The sequence below is a fragment of the Pinus tabuliformis genome, chromosome 5_1 (assembly GCF_031772625.1).
Source record: "Pinus tabuliformis cultivar Carrire ecotype Pingquan chromosome 5_1, CPIR1, whole genome shotgun sequence".
NCBI classification, from domain to species: Eukaryota; Viridiplantae; Streptophyta; class Pinopsida; order Pinales; family Pinaceae; genus Pinus; species Pinus tabuliformis.
The window spans coordinates 459,386,939-459,393,249 of record NC_142305.1 but is presented as its reverse complement, the minus strand read 5'-3'; the positions used below and the strand labels follow the sequence as shown (position 1 = coordinate 459,393,249).

At 34.6% G+C, this 6,311-nt stretch overlaps 1 pseudogene; it reads right to left on the bottom strand.

The window, feature by feature from the left end:
- Positions 1 to 229: 229 nt before the first annotated feature.
- Positions 230 to 976, bottom strand: LOC149165468 (uncharacterized; annotated as a pseudogene).
- Positions 977 to 6,311: the final 5,335 nt, after the last annotated feature.

The window sequence follows — 6,311 nt, the reverse complement described above, 5'->3', positions numbered from 1 at the left end:
GCAAAGGATGATTTCATATCAAAATAAATGTATATCAACAAGTATTGAAGTAAGGGACTAATATAAGAAAATTATATAATAATTGTTATGATAAGTCTATTGATCTAACTACTAAAAATACCTCTAAATTCATACTAGAATTGTCAAAATTGGAATCTTGAGACATGAGTAGTGAATGTACTTTTGCAAAGATAATCCAAAAAATCATGTTCGGGTAGAAATTACTGCATCAACATTTGTGCATGTCCCACGTCATCAAATGACCAAAGGGGCATTCATATTCAACATGTCCACGACTACCACAGTTGTGGAAGATGAGAATTCCAATGCACTCCTTATTGGTATGCCTTGGCTCGTTACATGTCCTACAATTTATGTCATTAAATATTTCACACCTATCATCAATAAATCTTCTGTCCTTATTATCATCTAAAATTCATGCCTTGGGGCACTCCCTAGCAACATGACCAAATATATTGCACAAATTACAAACTAGGATGTTGGTGCATTCGCAAGCAAGACACCTAATATTGAGATAGTCATTGCATGACTTTTGATTCATACACCCAATAGCTATATGTCCTTGTTTCTAACAATTGTTGTAGATCTTAATGTCTCCAGGCGGGAGCTCTAGAGTTGTACAATCCCTGGAGAGGTAACCATATTTGTTGCATGTGTAACAAATGGAATCATTAGAACATTGACTCATAACATGATGAGGCTCCCTACAATTCCAGCACAATGACATTGTGGTGCACTCCATTGAAATATTCCCAAGAAGTCCATAGTTGTTGAAAATTGAAACTTTTGGGAAATCACAAGCAAAATGGCCAGGCAACTTGCATTTCTTGCAAGCATCATCTAACCTAAAGAAACAAAAATCCCTCTTGTAGGGTGTGTCACTATAATATGACTAGTCACTAATGACTCCACTATAGATGTGGCAGATCCCTCTTTGTGGACTATCCCTGTCCATATTGACTCTGCTTCAATAACCTTCAATTGCTTCAACCACACCAATAAAATACATGCCTGCAAAATGCACCCCTCTTCTTTTGATACTCCTTCCTCTGGGTTCAGACTCCATGCCTCTGTGAACCCTAACAACGCTACTGATCTTCTGGTATCTCACTAAGTTTTTGAAGCTTTGCGGTGCTTGTCAAAAATTTAGACAAAAGTTACCCAAATGTTCCAAAAGCAGCTCAAGAATCCTTGACGCTTCTAGAATGGAGGGAAAGCGTCTATGTATTTTCTTTGATTCTCTTCCCTCCTCATCGAGTTTGAAAGGTAAATTTGTAATCATTCTTTGGAGGCATTTGTTTAAGAGATATTTTCCTTCAATATTTGGTAAGCTATGTGGTTGTTTTCAGGTATATTTGCAAATTTATCTGGAATTTGAAGTTTTGTTGTCAAGAGTACAAGAAAATGAATGTATTTGACCACTAAAGATTACGGGGAATGATTGTATTTTCTTACAGGTAAAGATAATTGAAGAATGGAAATGGATCCTTTGTTGAGCACTGTGCAACAACTACTCGGTGTGTCAAACGATCTAGAGAAGCTACTCAAAGATCAGACACACTCATATGTGCATGACACAAAGGTCATCGCTTCCACTACTATGGATGACAAAGAATACCAAAACTCGTATGTTTTTATAATCAACATGTCGAGCCTCAAATCCAATGACATAAAGGCATCTCAAAGTGTTTAAATGTCCTTCGAGATCGCCCAATTATGCTCTTTGTTTTTACCCTTTCTTTCACCTATTTTGGAGCCTGCTAGGGTTTTGTTGATATATGTGCTTTTGTGTGCTGTGAAGTTTGAAGTTGAAGACAAGAAGATTCTAAACATCAGTGGTGAGAAAAATAGGAATGAAAAGGAGCAAGAAGGATAGGTAAAATACATTTGCATGGAGGAACTAAAAGGAAGAAGAAGGGAAGGTGGAATACATTTGCATGGGAAACCGCCCGGTGACTTTTCCATGTGTTGGATTTTGATTAGAGCGGGGAGGATGAAAATAAAGCTCCCTGGTTGGCTGGGTTGAATAGCGTTTTCCCACCCCAACCCCATAGAGAAATTCCTATTAGCATAATTAAAGTGAAAAATAATATTAATAATAATACTAGAATTTATTAATATCAATATTTTATAATTATGTCGTAAGGCATTCTCCTTTGAAAATAACTCCCCTAGTTACCACTCTGTACCCGTCTACACCATTGGATCAAACGTTAGATGATTGAAAATTTGTACACCATCGGATTAATAATTAGTAATTAACACAAAACTAATAGTTAAGGGGCTTAATAATAATAATAGTTATGATGGGAAACTGTATACATCCAGTTAGGTAAAAAACTGTATACATCCCTTCCTCCCTTCCTTCGATTTCATTGCTTTCAGGGGGTTTGGCCTCGGTAGAACAATGTTTCCTTTCATTTCCAACTGCAAATCATGGGGTCCTTCGGGAATTGAGTAGATTTTTACTCTATCTCACCCGCATCCTCCTCATTACATAGCAAGGAATCTCTTTAGCACTTGGAAACATTCATCCTATTATGTGTTTCATGATCTTTGTATACCATTTTCAGATTTTTTTTTTCTTATGGAATCTAATCTTTAATTGTATAAACTAGATGTTCACTTTGTCACGACTGAATCCCATGGATTTTGTGGAATGCATGAATGTTATACATCCAATGGACGAGCCCGCATACACAAAACGTACCTAAAGAATCTGAGGTTGTTCTGCACTCCTTGGCACTGAAGTGGGTAGATGTTGTGAACGCAAAGCTTATGGAAATCATGCCTCTCAAGGGCACCATGACAAATGAGGTCATTCACTGTAATTGGAAGACAGGGAAGGGGAAAAAGTTTAGGAAGGCCCTAGTTCAAACTTGTTCAACATGGAAGATGAGATTTGGACATTCCAGTGCACATGTGTATAAAATTTGTTTTGTGAAGTGAACTTATTTTATTTCATGTTATGTACATACCTACAGGAGAATTCTACATTGTCCCGCAAAGCTAAACACAAGGCACCATCTGAAGTGATATTATAGATCCAATTTTTCATTTACAAGCCTAATCCATAAGTACGCATCACACTGAGTATAATGCCATGTATGGAAAAACAAAAACCATGAATGTTTTAGGATATGTAATTTTGATGTTCATTCATTGCCTAGGCTTCAAAATATGTATTATTTCCCTATATTCATTGCCTAGGAAAATTTGGCCACAAGAGACTTATTAAATATCTTCTCAATGGGAACATCATGGCGCTTACACCGGGCAACTGAAATTCTTGGGTCCAAGTAATTGATTCTCGATTTTCCCAACGCCACAGTCTTTAGATCATATCTTATTTTCATGTTTTCCTACATTTTCTCGATCTTCAACTTAGTATCTGCAATCCTTTTCTCCAACGTTTTTGTACTTAGGTTTCTCTTAGAAGGCTTCTCTTTTGGATAATTGGAGTGTGGTGGATTCCATTTCAAGATCAATTTATAGCTCCTTGCGCACTCTCTAACTCTGTAGTTTTTCCTATAATGGAAGCAAATGATCTTGTTGATCACCTGATTTGCTAACAATTGAATTTGAATACAAATAACATAAATTGTCAAATGAGATAGAGTATGGAAAAATACAGACCAATGATTCTATATACTTTTTTTCAAAGAAACATGTTGTCATAACTTCGTAGAGCATAAAGCTGCAAGTTTTGATCCTTTTTGTCTATAGTGCATGTGAATAAATTGCTTGATTTGTTGTAGGAAACCTAGGATTGTTTGATTAGCTATAGTCAAAATTGGCAGTCGACGCAACAAATAAATTTATTGCTTGATTAGCTATAAGTCGGTAGTCGACCCAACACATTATAAAAATTTCCTTACTTAATTGTTCACCATTACATTGTGCAATTGACTGCTCCACTCACAGAATCTTAAATATTTCATAGTCCTGTTATATATATAGTACATCCTTTGGACTTGCTCCCACATATTTTCTCTTGAGTCTATGTACATTTAGAATTTGATAAAATTTTCCTTTGAGTTTGTGTAAGTTGACTTATTAATAGAAATTTAGTAGCATCTTCAGCATGCCATCCCAAGCCAACTGCAAGCACATAAACATGCCTTCTCACTGTAGGGATATCCCCAAGAGAGGGCAAGTGAAAGAAACCATTGTTTCATCCCTTGCCCACTCCATCAAGTCTCTTTTCACATCACATTCATTCTCCAACTCTCATGGGTTCTCACAGTACTCTATGATGGATGCCTCTTCTTCATCATCATCTATTACTTCTCCCTCGGCCCTAGCTTCGGGTTCAAGTCAAAACTAGTAAATGTTGTAGAGCAAGGGACATCATCTTCAACTTCTCCTACCTCTACCCCGGTTTGAGATTCTGGTGGAAGCTATTAGGTGTTGCAGAGAAAGAGACATAGAGTGATATGGTTACCATAATATGAGGAAATTACACAACACTGGCTAAATCATTTAATTGGGCAAAGGCACCAGGGCTGCAGAAGATGTGTCCACATTGAAGGCATCGTACATGGCTTATATGATAAACATGTTTCCTATGTACAAAAATGTTCTTAGCTAGATGACACATTGACGTGTGAGACCTCATGGAGTACAATATCTTCAAGTCTTGAACTGATATCGATGTTATCACTTGCGAATCCGTTGTTTGCTTTGACAAAACGTTTTTGTAGCCGTAGTACTTTCTGTTATATTTGTAATAAAAGGACATATTTTGTTTTCAAAAGATGTTATCATATTATGCTTCACTCCGTCATTTGGTTGTTGTTGTAATGCACCAAGTGGTCATGGAAGTATAGATTGCAAGGCATAAAGCTGCAATTACTGGCTCCTTTGGGCTATGTTGCATGTTATAAATTGTTTATCTAGATGTAGTCAACCTAGGCAGTGGACCCAAAAATAAAACGGAGTAAATTTGTAGCACTGTAGAACATTGATTGCAAGATTCACAGTAGCCTTAAATCTCATAAACTTGCTATCTATTTATTGTATCCTCATGCCTTGGCAGCCAATCTTCTTCTTTCTTTGTATAAATTTACTCAGAAAAAGCATATCGTCATCAGCATGCCATTTCATGTCAATTTCAATCATAATATAATCATGCCTTCTCAGAACAGGCATATCCCAAGAGAGGGAAAGTGAAGGTAGCCATTTTCCTATTCCCTTTCCCTCTCCATCAAGTCTCTTTATACATCACAATCCTTCTCTCATTCTCATGGCTCTTCACAAAACTTATGATGGTTTTTTATTTTTATTTTGCCTCCACTTCAAGGTAGATTTTCAATCTAAGGTGTATTGAAAAGCAATTACCTTATATTATTTATAACGTGAAGAAACACATCATTCCAATCAATCATTTCGCAAGGCCACAACACTTCAAAAATAAAATGCACTTGCTCTTCATAGTATTGTGCCAGTGAATTTTCCTTTCTATTCTCTTTTGAATAAAAAGTATGAACTGTCAGCCACCATCCCATGATTCAATGCACTGTTTTCCGTTGTGATATGGCAGTTGAGATTGCAAAGCAACTCTCAAAGGGTTCAAAGAATTCGATAATCAATTATAATTTGTTTTTCTTCGTTTTGAAGTTGGAGACCTGTAATGTAATTTCAGCCATCTAATTTCGTAATCAATTAATTGGTTTTTCAGAGTTTCAATATTGGGAAACATGTAATATAATTTAAGCCATATTATGGAACAACGTTCATCAGCCGACAACTGAGTTGTGTGAAATAACTCTCATTTATTTTCTTACCCAATATCTCAAAACTAACGAGATTATATTTTTAACGGAAGGTTGCCATACGCGTCCAACAATGGGTTAATCAACCCATAAGATGATTAATTGATTCATTAAATTAAATTTATTGATAAAAACATTCAATATAAACAATTTGGTTATTTAAAAAAACAAAAATTATAACTATAATATAAATTAATAAAAAAATAATTACATCAAGAGGTTGATTTTATAATTCTTGATTTTATAACTCAATATAGAAAATATAAGTAATTTTTTTTTTTTAATTATATATGCATACAAAATCAAATAAATTTATATAATTTTAAGAAAATATAAAATAATTAAAATATTTTTTTTTCTATATTTTCACTTATTTTTTTACTTCTAACAAATATTTCATACAAAATTTAAATAATTATTGTTATTATTATTTAATATTTCATACAAAACTTAAATAATTATTGTTATTATTATTATTTAATGTTGATCATAGTAAAATATTATAATGTTCAAAAA